The sequence below is a fragment of the Schistocerca nitens genome, chromosome 8 (genome assembly GCF_023898315.1).
Source record: "Schistocerca nitens isolate TAMUIC-IGC-003100 chromosome 8, iqSchNite1.1, whole genome shotgun sequence".
NCBI classification, from domain to species: domain Eukaryota; kingdom Metazoa; phylum Arthropoda; class Insecta; order Orthoptera; family Acrididae; genus Schistocerca; species Schistocerca nitens.
Genome location: NC_064621.1, coordinates 627,790,314 through 627,810,554, shown reverse-complemented (window position 1 = coordinate 627,810,554; position 20,241 = coordinate 627,790,314). Strand labels below are relative to the sequence as shown.

The 20,241-nt window shown below is 43.8% G+C and overlaps 1 long non-coding RNA gene across 1 annotated transcript in view; it reads right to left on the bottom strand.

The window, feature by feature from the left end:
- Positions 1–20,241, bottom strand: part of LOC126199099 (uncharacterized) — a 428,303-nt gene that overhangs the window by 201,691 nt on the left and 206,371 nt on the right. The window contains exon 2 of the long non-coding RNA XR_007540122.1: positions 11,059–11,137. This is a non-coding gene — a long non-coding RNA (uncharacterized LOC126199099). The remainder of the gene's footprint in view (positions 1–11,058; positions 11,138–20,241) is intronic.

The window sequence follows — 20,241 nt, the reverse complement described above, 5'->3', positions numbered from 1 at the left end:
CCTCGTTCAGAATTATTTTCTCCACTTTTAGGACCCTCTCCGTCATAAACTGTAGTTATCCCTCTTATTCAGCCCGTATTTCTTCATCATCTGCGTCCTGGTTCAAACAATGCAGCCGGGTGACGTCGTGCACAACCTGTCATTTGCAAGACAGACGCAACGAAAGACCGTTGTACTAGGAAATTTAAAACCTCGGTTTGCAGAGCATATAACTCTATCTCTTTCTCTGTAAATACTACTCTCTGTAAATACTATCGAATATAAATAACCAACGGGTGAGGAAGCGACAGCTCTATTCCTCTGTTCATACAATGTCCTATTCCATAGGACTGTGGCTCCTAACCTAACCTTTTTCAGGCCATCACCCCTGAGTGCAGTCTGATATTAGCTGGTGTACCCTCACTGCATCCTTCACTCCACACCCCACCATCAACTTTAGAATGGAAAAGAATTTTCTTTGAACACACTTAAGTTTTAAAATGACGGAGATAAATGATACCTAGTTTTTGTAGGTGTTTCAATTATATCAAAAAGTAATGAGCCAATGAATCGAATGGTACTGCTTATACCTGACGAGCTTGTTTCACGGAATGACGAAGCAATTGTCAGTGTATCGTGAACGCTATCTACAACTCCCTGTCAGAAGAGAAAGCTAACTACCCACACTGTGAGTATACACTTTCCATAAAACATACTATTTCTGCACTACTCCTCTCGCTAGCGACACTTGCTTCACCCACACCCTACGCCTCCGTTTAAAATCAGTCAAGCTAAAATGCGAGCACTATGCTTATTGTTTGTAAATCAGTTGAGTGCTGGACTCATTGCTTCTAAACTGCCAGAAACTGGAAGACTCTAGTATGTCAATGCTTTGCCTCTGTTCACAGCCACCGATAATAATAATAATAATTATTATTATAATTTTACTAACAATACTATTGTGTAAGCCCTCAAACAATGTAGAGGCCATTGCATAGTTACTGTTGCGTTTTTCTGTCAGTTTGATCATCTGTTGCGAAGTAGATAATGGAGCAATTCCTGGTCCATTGCGGGAACTACACACAATTCAAATAAGGCTTACATGCAGCTGCTGTTTTAATGTGTTAAGAGAGATGCTGATATAGCTATTTGTCCAATACACGCAACTGCCGCTTTAACGTGTTAAGTGAGATGCTCATATAAAACTTGTCCGAGAAACTGAGTTTGTTACATCTGTTACAGTGTACATATTTAGACGATTCCGCTAGCTGTATACTGTACGTATCTTAGGCCCGCATCTCGTGGTCGTGCGGTAGCGTTCTCGCTTCCCACGCCCGGGTTCCCGGGTTCGATTCCCGGCGGGGTCAGGGATTTTCTCTGCCTCGTGATGGCTGGGTGTTGTGTGCTGTCCTTAGGTTAGTTAGGTTTAAGTAGTTCTAAGTTCTAGGGGACTGATGACCATAGATGTTAAGTCCCATAGTGCTCAGAGACATTTTGAACTGTACGTATCTCTATGGCCTGCTCCACAAAAGTTACTCAACGCAGGAAGCAGTACATAAACGAATGTAACTATAGTTCGTTTCACAGTAGTGTTTATGGGTACATGTTAGCTATTACTCTATATATTTTGTTTTCTGTCACCGCAACTGTGATTGTAACACGTGCAAATTTCTATGTAACATATAGGTCACCTGTTACGACTGTCACATGTACTTATCGTAGCAGAAAACGTCCAGTTTGGTAATCGTATGTTTCTAGTGTATATCGCTATCGATGTATGTAGACCTCTTTGGCTCTACTAGCAAACAATGATCAGCTGTTCAGTCGCTACAGTTTTAACATGAATGTGTACACTCCCTAGCGCAGTTGTAATAGATTTACTACGTAATTTATATTACGATATGATAAGAGGTAACTCTGTACAAATGTGAATAATTTACGCCTTTATGGTACGTGGATTTCGTAACGAATCACATCACTGTGTTACGATACAAAGGGTGAGTCACAAAGGGCTTTATAGCTTGGAATGATACAAAAAGTTTAGATAACTTACAGAATCGGTAGATCTGTCACTTTGTAGCAAACAACCTCAAGTTCCACTTAGAAGTGTCAAGCGTCTTTTTGGTTCGCTGTGACTAGAATTTGTGAGGGTACAAACATCGCACCGGTAATCAATGTCTTCCCACACTTGTTGCAGCAAACTGGGCGTAGCTTATGCAGCGGCGGCGTACATTCGAGTTTTCAGGTCGGTTAAACTGTTTGGTAGGTTTCTTTAATGAAACCCCAGAGAAGGAAATCCAGTGGTGTCAAATCTGGTGAGCGATATCGAGGAAACCTCGAACTTCAGTGACGAAATGACGTGGTGCACTGTGTTGCTGGCAGTGAACCATCCCATCTCGACCATCTTCATCGATCTGTGGAATTAAAAAGTTTTGAAGCATATTCCTGAGACACAATTCCAGTGATAGTTTTCTCCATGAAGAAGAAAGGGTCGTACACTTTCAGTTTGCTAAGGGCACAAAACACATTAACTTTGCGGCTGTCACGAACGTGTTCTAGGGTTGCATTTAGATTTTCGCTGCCTACTTGGAGGTTCTTTAGCATATTCGGTGCGAATATGCCATCTTCATCGATCTGTGGAGTCAAAAAGTTTTCGACCATACCCAGATACACAACATCTGTAACAGTTTTCTCCATGAAGAAGAAAGGGTAGTGCGCTTTCATTTTGTTAAGGACACAAAACATATTAATTCTGACGCTGAGACGAACGTGTTCCATGGTTGCATGTAGATTTTCGCTGCCTGCTTGGAGGTTCTTTAGCGCATTCGGTGCGGGATTTACGCAGAACAGATCTTGCAGAATTCGTTTCATGAAATCAAAACACACAGCGAGCTCGCTCCGCACCAATGAAAGTAGCCATTTTAACTGCTACTACACTGGCGCTCCTGGTGGCGGAATGGCGCACTCATGCAAGACAGGCATCGAACTTAGGTTGTTTGACAGAAAATGACACATCTATCAATTCTCGAAATTATCTCAGTAAATTTCTATAACATTCCAAAGTTGTAAAGTCCTTTTTGATTCACCCTGTACTTTTATTTCCAATGTATTATTCGTGGTTTTATCAGCTGAAGATAACGATTTTATATTTCGTCTAAATGATAGTGTGAATAGTTTTATGTGAATATGTGACACCTTACTACGTGTGTGTTGTCATTAAAATTCACATTAGTTAATAGATTCGTGACAGTTTAAGCCTTTAATGCTAATTGTGTATTATTTTATTTGGTATAGTGGTGGTGGTAAGTTACTATGAGACAAAACTGCTGAGGTCATCGGTCCCTACGCTTGCACACTACTTAATCTAACTGAAACTAACTTACGCTAACCACAATACACATACTCATGCCTGAGGGAGGTCTCGAACCTCCGACAGGGGGAGCTGCGCGACCAGTCGCAAGGAGCCTTAAACCGCGCGGCTGTTTGCTATACTGGAACCTGACGATAGTCAAACGACTGAAACTGGTTGAATGACAAAGTATCTGACCAGCAGCTCAAGGCGGCATCACGACAATCTTGGAAGTACCTGGGCAGATTTGAAATGAGCTTGTGGGAACTTCTGGCAAAAGTGAAAAGGACTCGCAGAATGACGAATGAAGGAACGCTTTTTAAAATGCGAGGGGAAAGAAGAGAAGTGGAAATGACAAGAATGTGGAAAACATCGTGGCTGGAACATGTAGTGCGAAGAAACTGCTTGCAAAGAAGAATCGTAGAAGCAAATATTGGAGTGGCAGAAGAGGGTGAATAAGATGTCTTGCAAGGTTGGATGACATTATAACTGGACGAACTGAGTATCAGATTGAGGAAGAGGGGGTGTGGGGAGCGTCCAGTGGACAGCTGTCCAAACACCAACTTGCCGAACTGCTCTCGGCAGGTGCTGCGCTGGCAGAGTGGCCGGGAGCGGCTGCTGCGCACGTTGCACAAGCGAGGCAGGCAGAAGAAGAAGAAGACACCGGCTGGCTGGCTGGCCGGCACACGCCGGCCTTGGACTCTGTCGCTGCGCCTCGCCGACTTCGAGCGGGCACCACGGCTGCAGAAGGCGGCCGCAACGTATGACCTATGAGACTGCGTAAGCCACAGGGAGGTAGTCACCAGCTGTTCACTATCACTACGAATAAAATAAAGTTACTTACGCAATTAATTTTTGTCTGTTTCCAGGTACGGGTGTACTTTCGTAGTGTAACATTTCTGGTTCTGGGAGCCTCAATATTAATATCCCCTGGTTCAAAATGGCTCTCAGCACTATAGGACTTATCTGAGATCATCAGTTCCCTATAACTTAGAACTACTTAAACCTAACTAACCTAAGGACATCACACACATCCATGCCCGAGGCAGGATTCGAACCTGCGACCGCAGCAGCAGTCCCTGGTTCACTTTTTGGTTGCGAGAAAATCCATTAGATGACATACGAGGGTAGAGTGAGCTGCAAGCAACAGTTGAAAAAACATGGAGTACCACTTCCGTGGGAAATTGGGCCGCCTTAGTAGTCGTACAATGTGGTTGGCTGCCGCCCGCCGCAACAGAAAATTGGGGGATTACCCTTGAGCCAGCGCGCCGAACCACATATTTTCATTTATTACTCTTCAGTAAATTGTAATTCAGACTTCGCTAATAAGTATACACGGGAAAACCGGTCAGCAAGAAGCTAGCGTCCACTCAGTCCAGAATTTCATTTTAATATTTAATGTCAATAACATCTGAATACCGAGATGCAGACGAATTCGTTGGTGTGTCTTCGGCTTCCCCCCAAAAGCACGCCCAGCGAAGTGATTCGCGCTGCAAAGTAAGGGCTTAAGAAATCGCGACTCTGCAAGCAATACTATGAACATAGTTTCGGAAGTAAAATTTAATTGGCACTTTGTTCCATGTTTTCAACACACAAGCATTAGAAGCGTAATATTTCTGAATTCGTGGGCGTACGTTTGTTACAACTTATGTCATCAGTTTATGGCTTCCTCTGCGGCAAGTACTAATGAAAACCCTCTGGCATCCCAGTGAGCTTTGGATTTTCATTTAACACCATAGTGAGGCGCGGCCAACTCGCTAGTGACTTATTGCCTCACCACAACAACAACGGATCCGCTACTTCTACAGGTCTGCAAGAACGAGAACACCATTTGAAGACGCCAGGTGGATGGACATTTTCAGATCTTCAGTGCTCAGCTACACGGTGACAGTTATTGAACTATACGAGAAAAACTTAAATTAGCTAAGAACTACGGCGTGCACACTTTTGAGCACGTAAATGTCACTACAGATATTAGGACTCAAATTATGACATTTTCGATATGCCTGCCATCATTCGCGATGTTGTGGCGCAGACGAATAGCGAAATTCTGCATGACCCGCTGTCGGAACATCGAAGCTGTCGGTGACCTCCTGAATGGCTGTTTTCAGCTCAGCAATGGTTTGGGGTTATTTCTGTACACCTCGTCTTTAATATATCCCCTACAAAATGAAGTCCCAAGTGTTCAGGTCTGGAGAATATGGCGGCCAGTCGAGGCCCGTGCCAGTGGCCTCTGGGTACCACACAGAGTCAGAATGCGGTCCGCAAAGTGCTCCTCCAGCACATCAAACACACTCCTGTTTCAATCGAGTCGAGCTCCGCTTGCATGAAGCACATCTTGTCGAAATCAGGGTCACTTTGAATAATGGAGATGAAATCATCTCCCAAGACCTTCACGTACCGTTCCGTAGTCACCGTGCCATCGATGAATATCGCACCGATTATTCCGTGACTGGACACTGCACAGCACACAGTCACCCGTTGAGGGTGAAGAGACTCCTCGATCACGAAATGCGGATTCTCAGTCCCCCAAATGCTCCAATTTTGCTTCTCGAAGAACCGCTCCAAATGAAGGTGGGCTTCGTCGCTTAACCAAACCGTACAGCGCATAGTAATTCCCATCATGCTCCGCGGTCAACCATGCCGTTTGAGCCTACTAACGCAAACCGTTCAGAAATTATGACGATTTCATTTCATATTGTTCAGCAATTGTCACCCTGTATGATGCAGCGACACAGACATGACCCTCAAACTTCCTGCTACTGCAGTATAAATGCGTGCTCCGCAACTGTTCATTTACACTTTGGTTATATGTCTTCGTTGTTATCTTGACATGGTTCTCATATTTTGGGAAACCATTCTAACTATCTGGGCGATTTGAAAAATGGGTCCCCACTTGAAACTAGTCATCAAGTAAGTAAAAGTGAAATTTGTAACTTTGGCTTTTTCTGTTGTATCAAATGAAGACGATAAAATTCTTCAGGGTATCAGACCGCATCGTCATAATTTAAAATGTGCCAACGTTTCGGCCAGCGTTGCAGCTAGCCATTATGACGATGCGGTCTGATACCCTGAAGAATTTTATTGAAGAAGACAACGGCCGCGGAAGCCTACGCTTACAAATGGAGACAGTTCCGTGCGCCAAGACGGAGGAGCGATCCGCAAGACGCATTTGCACTTCAGACTGGCTGGTGTCACGTACAGCTACTAGCATTGCCTTTCGTTAAAGTGGATGGATCGCCGTATTAGTACACATCGGAATAGCTGCACCACAGTGTCGTAGCACTATGTTGCAACTGTGTAAGGCGAATCCAGAAGTCATCCGGATTAGACTGACATACACAATGTGATCAAAAGTATCCGGACACCCCAAAAAACATACCTTTTTTCATATAAGGTGCATTGTGCTGCCACCTATTGTCAGGTACTCCATATCAGCGACCTCAGTCGTCATTTGGCATCGTGAGAGAGCAGGATGGAGCGCTCCGTGGAACTCACGGACTTCGAACGTCGTCAGGTGATTGGGTGTCACTTGCGTCATACGTCTGTACGCGAGATTTCCACACTCCTAAACATCACTAGGTTCACTGTTTCCTATGTGATAGTGAAGTGGAAACTTGAAGAGCCACGAACAGCACAAAAGCGACTGTTGACTGACAGAGACCGCCGACAGTTGAAGAGGGTCGTAATGTGTAATAGGCGGACATCTATCCAGGCCATCATACACCAATTCCAAACTGCATCGGGATCCACTGCAAGTACTATGACAGTTAGGCAGGAGGTGAGAAAACTTGGATTTCATGGTCGAGCGGCTGCTCATAAGCCACGCATCACGACCGAGATTGCCAAACGACGCCTCGCTTGGTGTAAGGAGCGTAAACATTGAACGATTCAACAGTGGATAAATGTCGTGTGGAGTGACGAATAATGGTACGCAATGTGGCGATCCGATAGCAGGGTGTGGGCATGGCGAATGTCGGGTGAACATCATCTGCCAGCGTGTGTAGTGCAATAGTAAAATTCGGAGGCGGTTATGTTATGGTGTGGTCGTGTTTCTCATGGAGGGTGCTTGCACCCCTTGTTGTTTTGCGTGGCACTATCATAGCACAGGCCCTCACTGATGTTTTAAGCACGTTCTTGCTTCCCATTGTTGAAGAGCAATTCGGGCGATTCCATCTTTCAACACGATCGAGCACCTGTTCATAATGCACGGCCTGTGGCGGAGTGGTTACACGACAATAACATCCCTGTAATGGACTGGCCTACACAGAGTCCTGACGTGAATCCTACAGAACAACTCTGGGACGTTTTGGAACGCCGACTTCGTGCCAGGCCTCACCGACCGACATCGATACCTCTCCTCAGTGCAACACTCCGTGAAGAATGGGCTGCCATTCCACAAGAAACATTGCAGCACCTGATTGAACGTATGTATGCCTGCGAGAGTGAAAGCTGTCATCAAGGCTAAGGGTGGGCCAACACCATATTGAATTCCAGCATTAGCGACGGAGGGCGCCACGAACTTGTAAGTCATTTTCAACCAGGTGTCCACATACTTTTGATCACATACTGTATATCAAGTATATTTTGTGAATACAACACTCACATTTGGTGAATGCAACAGTCAGCTTCAAAGCAAGGATACCAATAAAGCAACCATTTATTTTCCCACCTGTACGAAGCCAAAAGGAGTACGGGGATTGCTTGGACACCCTGTCGGCCCGGACACCTGTATTTGAGATTGAGAAATGTCAGCACCACTAAGCAGGCAGAGATTGCTTCCCCTCAGTATGGCGCGTGTCATTACATATCACGAGGAACAGCCATCTCTCCAGTCAATCCAGCAGTTTTACTGAGTAGTGGGGGCATTATACTTTACCTGGGTAGATTTTAAGCTTACTCTAGGAACTGCGTTGAGGCAGAACCAGGTAAGACGAACAGAAAGTAAGTACCTCGTGTGTGCAAAAAGGTCGGTGAATCGGACAAGAAGAAAAACAAGGGTTCAGAATCAGCGGTCGTCTTCAAAACAATCGGTGTTCTACGCATCACTCTTTAGCCTAACGACAGTCGTTTATTTTTGTTGCCTCGTGTAACGTACATCCGAGACATTTCTTTGCGGCGATGACACCTATTCGAGAGGGTGTCACAGCTCTTTTTCGATTCATTTCTCATCATACCTTTGATGATATTTGCTGCTATGTCACTAGACTGCAATAATTTTGAAGGTCACACGCGGTCTGTATCTTGTGTTTTCTTATACTGTATCACTAATGGAAACATTGTTGCACCCAGCTACATTACGACGTACTTAAAAACAGCCTGGGATTTTACAGCTTTTCAGCAGCTCAGGAACTACTGTGGCTGTACGACTAGTTTTAAACAGAAAACGCAGATACATTCTCATATACAAGAAAGTAGTATGGCAGGCGTGTGAGTTAACGAGCACTTCGCTCTCATTTAAGTATATGGCAGAAAGAGTCAGCCTACAATAATTGTGAAACGAACCCTGTCATCCAGGACCGTGTGCCACAAAGGGCGCAGATTCAGCACGAGATGGGGAAACTCACAGACGTCTATTGTCTATTGAAGCCTAAGCGCTGTAGTGTGCAAGTGAGACAGACAAGAACCTACGTCGTAGGGAAACCCAGTAAAAGCCGTGTGAGGCCAAGGCAACGTAGCAGTGTTAAATGTGGCGGACCTAAGGTCGGCCATAAAGGAAAACATTTATGAAAATTATTTAATTCTGTAGTAATTCAGGGAATGAAGCCACAGTAATTTTAATCTGCCATCCTCCAGAAATTTTCATGGTGATCCCAATAAAACTTGAATATTGATCATATCTATAATAGCTTACGATTTACTGTTAAAGTGAAATTAACAAGTTTTGTAACGAAGACCTGGATGCTAAAATCTGAACGCTTTGGTCGATCTTAACGATCGACATTTAATATAGAAGCGCACCATTAAAATGACAAACGTTGTAAATATCAACTCTTTAACTTTATTTATTTAAAAGATATAGTAAATTTAAATTAACAGTATTTACATTTAAGCATCATATCATCATTTCCTCGACACAAAACACATTGAACGATGACAGCATGACACCTTATTGAATCATTAAGTAATAGAATATTTGTTGTAAAGTTTAGTGCTTAGTAATTACTTTTATTCTTCATTTATGTATAAGAAAACACATTGGTGCAAGGCTACTGGTTGTGACATTCAAAGTTAAGAAGGAAATTGTATTGGTTTTATGTAAAAGAATTTAACGTTTATTATGTAATGGATATTATTGTTACTTTACTTAGAACGTAAAAGTGGTCAAACTTTGATTATTTAAATATGTTAAAATGTAAAATAATGTAGAATAAGCTATAGGCAATCAGATGGACGGCTTCAGGAAAGGGAACTGCCCTAGTCAGTTGAGCGAGGATGTTCGGCGCGCGGGAAACGCGGTCAGAGACGGGAAGACGGACAATTCGGCTGGAGACACCAAAAGGTACAGTTCGGATTAAGACGCGAAAGCGGACAGTCGGTCTTTAGGCAGTTAGGAAGTGAAACGACTTAGAAAATTTCGCGTTGTGTGGTGTCACGGGACTTTGTCTCCTGGAGTGAACTCTCTAACTTTTCGTGTAAACATCGAGGTGGAGTATTGTGTTTCGCGATGAGGTTGTGAATGATCGAACTGTGTCAAATGGGTATGCGCTCGAGTGTAATAGTAATTCCAAATACGACCACTTTCGCTATTAGTTTTCTTTCTGAATAAACATTATTCTAACGAAATCTCAAGTGTGTGGCCTACATCATTTATGGGTCGTTAATTTAGTTCTCAATATTATTATTACTGTTAGTACACGTTGTATTAACTTTGTATTTCGCAAACTTGCCATCAGCCAGACAATTTAACCAAAGGGTCACAAGTGTAATTTAGGGAGTGTAATGTAACACGTGCGGTTCAACCCCTAGTGTCTAATTTAGGGAGTGTAATGTAACACGTGCGGTTCAACTCCTAGACGAGTTTGAGCAAAAACATTTCGAAGAAGAGGAAGCGCATGTGACCCCGAACATCTATGGGATGTTAGCTCGCAGGCGCCAGTTCAAACTCTGCACTTCTTGGGCAGGAACGCACTGTACGTCTTCCTTATACAGTAATCAGTCGCTCAACACGTTTTCGCGCCATCCTCCAATACCTTCGTACGCTAGAGTTCCATTTGCGCATATATTCTACATCCAATATTAGCAAGCTACCGTGTGCATCGATTCGTGATTGAGTACGATCACAGTCGCTGTCCTTTTATAAAATCTACACAATGCAGCGTATATACACATTTTCTAATGTATTTCTCTTATAAAAGCGAAACGGAATGCGCAAAAATCATGGAAAATGAAATTATCGACATATTGGAGACTGAAGACTGAAAAACATGAGAATAGACCAACGGTTTTTCTGTGTCTGACGCTATACAGAGTCTGAATTTACTAAATACATGTGGGACAGGAACGTAGGTGGCATTCGAGTTCTAGGGGCATTGTAAACAGACCTTACCTAATCTTGCATATATACACATTATTTTGTGCAAGTATGTGCTTCGTGTGTGAGCTATGTTCTCTCAGAACAGCACCTTTGTTTGCCAACTTTGTTACAAGTAACAGTAGCAAGTAATAAAATTAAACTACAGTAAAAACACGCATTGCCACAGTAATAAATCTTGTTTGCAGGTACTCACCACCCGACAGAAGGTTCGCCAGCAAAGGCAATCCACAACAACTGGGCTAGACTGGGAGTGCAGCTTTGGACGATTGGGCCTGCATCAGAAGAGAGAAGCCAGTTGTCAAAACACGTGTTGGTTCAGTTGAGATCGTCGCAGTATTGTGTACAGGCAAACTTTTAAAATACTCTAACACCACATATACGAAGGTATATCCCCAAAGGTAAGGTCTCCTATTTTTTTATACGTGCATAGACCTGTTTATTTCTACAATGGTTTACACCAGTTTACAACTTGAACGTTTAGCTATATTTCGACATAATCACCATTTCTGTCGATGCATTTTTGTAGGCGCTGTGGCAGTTTTTGTATGCCCATGTCATACCAGCTCGCCGCCATGCTGTTTAGAAAGTTATGAACCTCTTCTTTCACCTCGTCGTCGGAGCTGAATCGCTGGAACCACAATTAACGTTGACAGGTACTGTGAGACTCAAATGGGCAATTCAGAACCGTAGAAGAGGAATGTTGAGCAAGGGCGTACACATTCTCCATGACAACGCTCGCCCACGCATGACTCGGAAAACCGTTGCTCTCCTGCAACAGTTTCAGTGGAACATAATCATCCACCCACCCTATAGTCCAGTGACTATCACCTGTTCCCTACGTTAAAAAACAATTGGCTGGAAAGGGATTCAGCTCCAACGACGAGGTGAAAGAAGAGGATTATAACTTTGTGAAGAGCGTGGTGGTGAGGTGGTATGAGATGGGCATACAAAAACTGCCACAGCGTCTACAAAAATGCATCGACAGAAATGTTGATTATGTCGAAAAACAGCTAAACGTTCAAGATCTAAACTGATGTAAACCATTGTAGAAATAAACAGGTCTATGTACTTATAAAAAAATAGGAGACCTTACCTTTCGGATTTCCCTCGTAGAAAGACATTTTCGGGTAAATTGTAATACACTTAAATATAACAGTGTAGACATTACTTGTTTCTCGTCTAAGCGACTGGTGGCTGAAGTTCCTACACTAATGTGCAAGACTTAAGGACGAAAGCAACTTTCGCACGAGTGTCACTGTAAAGTAACATAGTTCGATGAAACTTGAATACGCAATGAAAGGAACAGAATTGACACTTTAAGTAGACAGTAATTATACTAAATTCGATGCGGTCGCATAAAAATCTAGCGAGGTCTGAATGCACCCCTGAAAAGAGGCACGTGGGGAAGGTATCACAACAACGGTGACCAATGAATCTACCGTATCCAAAGATTTGGATGTCAGTGCGCCCATACAACATTATCCTTTTCCACAACATTACACCTCCACCTCTATATAGGTCCTCACGTCCGACAATGTTGGACGTACCCTCATATGACGAGAGGTGGGAACATGTAATGCATCCAGGAACATTCTCGAACATCATCGTGTGGTGGTCCAGGTGTTACGGTCTGCAGAGGCACGACGTTGCATGGGCGAGGTGTAGTGACCTCCAGATCATTGAACACAGCACGCTCACAGGTCACCGTTGTTGTGACACCGTATTCCTCTCCCATGAGCGTCTTTTCAGGTGTGCACTCGGGTCTGATTTCATTCTAATGAATGACACTGCGCGACCGAATCGAACATCGCAGGTGGAGGACCTCTTGGAACAGGAGGATATTCGGCGAATGGACGTCCCCCCGACGTAAATCCTATCGCTGTAACTCAGGCCAGCTGCCCACTCGTGTCGTTTCTCCTCCACATCTGATCTTACAGGCCCCATCCAGCGTTTTCGTGGTCTTCCCCTGGGTCTTCTTCGTACGAGGTTCAGATTGAAAGACTTTTTGGCAGGTCTTTGGCTGTTCATGCACATTATTTGCCCGTACCACGGAAGCCTGCATTTCTTTATGACTCTGGTTACAGTAACCTCAATACGAGCTACTTTTTTATTCACCTCATTAAAAAAAATGGCTCTGAGCACTATGGGACTTAACATCTGAGTTCATCAGTCACCTAGAACTTAAAACTACTTAAACCTGACTAACCTAAGGACATCACACACATCCGTGCCCGAGGCAGGAGTCGAACCTGCGACCGTAGCGGTCGTACGGTTCCAGACTGAAGCGCCTAGAACCGCTCGGCCACACCGGCTGGCCCACCTCATTCCTGATTTTGTCCATTCTAGCTGTTTGGTCCATAGTTCTAATGAATCTCACATCTATTGCCCGAATTCTGCTCAGATCTTTGTTTAGTATGGTGCATGTTTCTAAAGCATATGATGGGATTGTTACAGCCGGCCGGGGTGGCCGAGCGGTTCTAGGCACTACGGTCTGGAACCGCGCGACCGCTACGGTCGCAGGTTCCAATCCTGCCTCGGGGATGGATGTTTGTGATGTCCTTAGGTTAGTTAGGTTTAAGTAGTTCTAATTTCTAGGGGACTGATGACCTTAGAAGTTAAGTCCCATAGTGCTCAGAGCCATTTGATTGTTACGAAACAGGTGTGGTACATGGTCGCTTTTGCTTTACGTGGCATTTTATTATCCCAGAGAAGATGTCTGATTTGCCTGTAAAAACTGGATCGTGCTGAGTATTCCCTGCTTAATGGTGGTGTCTTTCGAGATGATGCTTCCTAGGTGCTTGAAATGTGAAACAAATTCTACTTTGACTCCTTCTAGAAACACATTTGAGGTTGTTCCTTGCCTGTTGATGTTCACAGGACACCTCCTGATATCGTGTCGGACTGCCTATTGTCCGGCGTAGTGCAGCAATACGACGTGATAGCAAGTCCGCTGCAGGTATATTGAGCCATGCTGCCTCCGTAGCCGTCCATAATTGAGAGAATGTTGCCGGTGCAGGAACTGACCTCTCGATTGTGACCCATAAATATTCGATGGGATTTGTGTTGGGCAATGTGGGTAGCCAAATCATTCGCTCGAATTGTCCAGAGTGTTCGTGAAACCAATCGACTGTCATTCCTCCACAGAGCTTCAGACACCCCAGCAGCGTTCAATCCAACATAAAGGCTGAGGGAGGACACATCACCTGCACTACTGGCCATTGAAATTGCTACACCACGAAGATGACGTGCTACAGACGCGAAATTTAACCGACAGGAAGAAGATGCTGTGATATGCAAATGATTAGCTTTTCAGAACATTCACACAAGGCTGGCGCCGGTGGCGGCACCTACAACGTGCTGACATGAGGAAACTTTCCAACCGATTTCTCATACACAAACAGCAGTTGACCGGCGTTGTCTGGTGAAACGTTGTTGTGATGCCTCGTGTAAGGAGGAGAAATGCGTACCATCACGTTTCCGACTTTGATAAAAGTCGGATTGTAGCCAATCGCGATTGCGATTTATCGTATCGCGACATTGCTGCTCGCGTTGGTCGAGATCCAATGACTGTTAGCAGAATATGGAATCGGTGGGTTCAGGAGGGTAATACGGAACGCCGTGCTGGATCCCAACGGCCTCGTATCACTAGCAGTCGAGATGACAGGCATCTTATCAGCATGGATGTAACGGATCGTGCAGCCACGTCTCGGTCCCTGAGTCAACAGATGGGGACGTTTGCGAGACAACAACCATCTGCACGAACAGTTTGACGACGTTTGCAGCAGCATGGACTATCAACTCTGAGACCACGGCTGCAGTTACACTTGACGCTGCATCACAGACAGGAGCGCCTTCGACGGTGTACTCAACGACGAATCTGGGTGCACGAATGGCAAAACGTCATTTTTTCGGATGAATCCAGGTTCTGTTTACAGCATCATGATGGTCGCATCCGTGTTTGGCGACATCGCAGTGAACGCACATTGGAAGCGTGTATTCGTCATCGTCATACTGGCGTATCACCCGGCGTGATGGAAGGGAGTGCCATTGGTTACACGTCTCTGTCACCTCTTGTTCGCACTGACGGACGTTACGTTTCAGATGTGTTACGACCCGTGGCTCTACCCTTCATTCGATCCCTGCGAAACCCTACATTTCAGGAGGATAATGCAGGAACCACATGTTGCAGGTCCTGTACGGGCCTTTCTGGATACAGAAAATGTTCGTCTGCTGTCCTGGCCAGCACGTTCTCCAGATGTCGCACCAACTGAAATCGTCTGGTCAATGGTGGCCGAGCAACTGGCTCGTCATAATACGCCAGTCACTAGTGTGGTATTGTGTTGAAGCTGCATGTGCAGCTGTACCTGTGCAGGGCATACAAGCTCTGTTTGACTCAATGCCGATGCGTATCAAGGCCGTTATTACGGCCAGAGGTGGTTGTTCTGGGTACTGATTTCTCAGGATCTATGCACCCAAATTGCGTTAAAATGTAATCACATGTCAGTTCTAGTATAATATATTGTCCAATGAATACCCGTTTGTCATCTGCATTTCTTCTCGGTGTAGCAATTTTAATGGCCAGTAGTGTATTAATATCCACTAACAGGTGTCCGGATAGTTTTGCTCGGATTGCTTAGGTTCTCGCAAGGCATTACATTGGGGAGAAATAGCCTACTGCCGGTTCTAGGATGCAGCACTATTGATCAGCTATCGGAATAGGTCAGATCAAGAAAGCGAAGTGATACGGAGTGGGATAGTTACGCAAAAGCGATTGCAGAGAAAGCGGTTGGCTGTCTTCGTTTCACGAGGGGCATCCGTGAGGAGCGTGCTTAGCCAGAGGCCTGGCCGACCCGTGCCGCTTACTGATAGGCCGCGCGGCGATCCAGCCACGCAGGCACGAGCGAGGCCTAACAAGAACTCGCAAAGCGGCCGCCCCGCAGGGCACTGTTCTGCCTGCATAACGGGACGCACACCCTGCGTCTTCGCAGGGATTTTATACTGTTTCTCGACTGGATCTCACTACGAGAATGGCAGCATTCCCCATTCGCACACGATCACCGCATTTCTGTCACGTTTCTTCCGGAAATCTCCAGTATCTGACTAGATTCGAAATCCTTCTTGATGCAGTAATTTACCTACAGCCGTATGTATTGTAGAAATTTATTTTATTTGATGAACTTCTATGTGCTACCAGTTTCGGCATTACATTGATGCCATCCTCAGGCCCCACTCGTCATAGTCGTAAAATCGCTGTACAAACCTCGGTGGCCAGGCGACACAGAGTCTGTGTCGCCTGGCCACCAAGGACGATTTGATTCACGGATCCAGTTATATGGCTCCTTCCGTGTATAGCGATTTTACGACTATGACGAGTGGGGGCTGAAGATGGCATCAATGTAATGCCGAAACTCTTAGCACATAAAAGTTCATAAAATGAAATAAACTTCTACAATACACACGGCTGTTGGTAAATTACTGCATCAAGAAGTTCATGCGAGCCGTCGTCCCACGATCCGTAGTGGATCAACGAAGATTCGAAATCATCCTGCATTTCTCGTTAGCCTGTCCGCGTTCCTACATCTCTGCGTATCTGTTACACCGAGTGTTCCTCCTGCATGACTGTGTACCCATGCTTTACAAATGTTCAGCCTCTTCACTCCTGAGATAAAAAAAAAAAATCATAGGAAATTTTTCTTTGCACATTTTCCAGCAAATTAATAAACAAACATGATACGAATGGAAATGAAATATTTTTTGCTGATTAACGTACGTGGACCTCAGATCTCACGTATTATGAAAACTTGTGAGTCTTTGCTTTTTTCTTCAATTAGAATATTTTATTAGCACTTTACATATTTCATTTGAAACACTTAATTGTATTTGCTAACGCACATAGAAAATATGATTCTTAATGTTAAAATCGCGAAGTGAACAGTTTGATAATCTATAACTAACAAAATTGTTATCATCATATGTCCCACTGATGATGCCTTAAAACAGTAGAAACGGAAACGCGTATGGATTAAATAAAATTACTAGCAGGAGGAAAAGGCAGTTTGATTTGCAAAACAAGTATTTATATGCTTGCTGCGGAGGATGGCCGCACAAACAAACTTGTTAAAATGTTTTAATTGAATGATTTTCAATACAGGTTTTTCTTGGTGCTGCAAAACAACTTCACAAATGCAAGAAATTAATAAACATACAATAATTTCTGGCGAGTTATAAATTCACCGCCAGTAAATAAATCTTTAACATATGTTTTATGATAAGCTTCAGAATATTTATTTTTCACAATACTAAAATGCGTTTCATATTTGACACAAAAATATGTCTCTTATCTCAGAATTGCAGCCACGTTTCCTGTATTTTGAGGCATTCCTTGCCTCCACAAATTTTTGTAGTTGGCCAACACTTTAAAACCTAACTTCTGAAATTGGTTCCAACACAGCTGTTCTTCGCTTTTGATTCATATTTTTCTACATCCCCAATGTCAGAAGAATTCGCTTTACAAGGACGTCATCCTAGCTACTGGCACGACATCTTTACGTTCTTATTGTTTACCAGTCAGTTTCATCAAGATCAGCAGGACAATCTTCAGTCAAAAACAAGAATTCATCTTCCCAAGCATATTATTCCACATTGCTGTCATTCAGAATGTCTTTTTATTACTGTAGGGTGTAAAAATAACGGTTATTTCAATATTCTGTTATCGAAGACGATTTTGAAATTTAGTAAATATGCGTTATGCACTGAGGTCCACGTACAAGGACCTCCAGGAAATTGGTTATTTCTTAGTAACGAGCAAAAGTTATACAATTTTGCAGTAATTCTGAACATTTAGAATAGTTAAGGAACGTTAGGAAAAAAACAGGTTCTCAGTCTAATATTTAGACACAATAATTATTTATATATCTTTTCGATTTGTAGAACCAACCATTTCCTGCGTACGAATAGCTGTAGACTAACACACAAATCGTTCCTTGCAAAATTCTGCGCCCTAGTTTTAAAACTAAAAACTGTAAGGTCCATACTCGCAGACGATTGGTCTATAAACAGAAAAATACGCCTAAACATACTGTACAAAGGTCCACATATGTGGACCAAGGTAACGAAGAGGTTAGGAGAAGGTTGCTATCTCTGGACCGGCTCTATCAATGGAACGGGTCGATTCCTCTGTGTATTTTGACGATAGACGCATTCTAACGCTCACTAATTTACCACGTGTTGCCAAACTTTCGCCGCCTTAGCGGTGAGTTGACCCACGAAGACACTAAGCAACAGTGAAAAGCCGGGCACCGTGACCGAGCGGTTCTAGGCGCTTCAGTCCGGAACCGCGGGACTCCTAGGGTCGCAGGTTCGAATCCTGCCTCGGGCATGGCATGAGTGTGACGTTCTTAGGTTAGTTAGGTTTAAGTAGTTCCAAGTTATAGAGTACTTATGACCTAAGATGTTAAGTCCCATAGTGCTCAGAGCCATTCGAACCATTTTTAAACAGTGAAAAAAGCTGTCGTAGTGATACGGTAATAGTAATTAAAGTTCTACAACCATCATTGGATGATACGAACAGTTCACAGCATTTTCTCATATTCACAACATAAAGCGACGTTCTGTGGACTGAGACTAGGTATTGATAAGCGATGCAAAGCGCGCTGTTGCCTTGAATGAGCAACCTCTAATTTCTTCTTATGTCAGGCCCAAGTAGGCCACTACGAACCAAATTTAAGTAATAATTTTTATTAGAAGTTTTCTAACAATTTGTGTTTCGGTAATCAGTAAGATGCGTTTCTTTATTTCCTTTTTTAATTTTTTTTCTTTTTTTAGCCTCCTTCGTTTCGAATACACGTTATCCGTTTCAGGTGCCAACGAAAATCTCCTAACAAAAAATGGTTCAAATGGCTCATAGCACTATGGGACTCAACTGCTGTGGTCATCAGTCCCCTAGAACTTAGAACTACTTAAACCTAACTAACCTAAGGACATCACACACATCCATGCCCGAGGCAGGATTCGAACCTGCGACCGTAGCAGTCGCACGGTTCCGGACTGCGCGCCTAGAACCGCGAGACCACCGCGGCCGGCAAAATCTCCTAACAATATGAGATTTGAAATGTATTGACACCTATACACGGTGTTCGGAAATTCCCGTTACAAACTTATAGGACTTGTAGAGGGGAGTGAGTACGTAGTATTTCGAACAGGAACCCATGACCGGAAACGTACCATTTCCGTTCTACTACAGTTTCAATACAGATGTTAGCTCATCCCTTTCTGGTTGAGGAACTCATTTAGGGGTGACGCAGTACAATTATTAGCTTGTTGTTGTGGTCTTCAGCCCAAATACTGGTTTGATGCAGCTCTCCATGCTACTCTATCCTGTATAAGCCTCTTCATTCCTGAGTAACTACTGCAACTTAGATCCTTCTGAATCTGCTTAGTGCATTCATCTCTTCGTCTCTCACTACGATTTTTACACTCCACGCTTCCTTCCAGTATTAAATTGGTGATCCCTTCATGCCTCAGAACGCGTCCCATCAACTTCTAGTCAAGTTGTGCCATAAATTCCTCTTGTCCCCTAATCCACTCAGTACTTCATTAGTTACGTGATCAGCCGGCCGAAGTGGCCGTGCGGTTAAAGGCGCTGCAGTCTGGAACCGCAAGACCGCTACGGTCGCAGGTTCGAATCCTGCCTCGGGCATGGATGTTTGTGATGTCCTTAGGTTAGTTAGGTTTAACTAGTTCTAAGTTCTAGGGGACTAATGACCTCAGCAGTTGAGTCCCATAGTGCTCAGAGCCATTTGAACCATTTTTGAGTTACGTGATCTACACATCTAATCTTGAGCATTCTTCTGTAGCACCACATTTCGAAAGTTTCCGTTCTGTTCTTGTCTAAAACTCTTCACTGTCCGTGTTTCACTTCCAATTTATTAGCCAACAATTCGAAACGAAACATAACGAGACATCCATTATCATTTAAGCCTATTTGTTCGTATTAACACTAAAATGTTGCGTGTTTACATTGTTTCCAAATCAAAAAAGAACCCAGCATACTGTACGTACGAAACGGTAGTGAAGCATTACAACAACGACTCGATGTGGCAACAATCAACTTTGTTACAGCCATCGTACCTACAGAGCACGTTCTTGTACAGGTGCTCCGTCCCATCTGAGAGTTTCCCCTTAGCAGATGCATTACACATGTAATTGAAACCGTCGTATAAAGGAAACGGTTCGTTTCCAGACCGGGGATCCTGTTCAATGTATTATCTACTCACCCGCCTCTACAAGCCCTGTAAATTTGTAACGCTATTTCCGAACACCCTGTACAGATGTGTGTAAACTTTAACAGATATGACACAATAGCGTATTCGCGGAA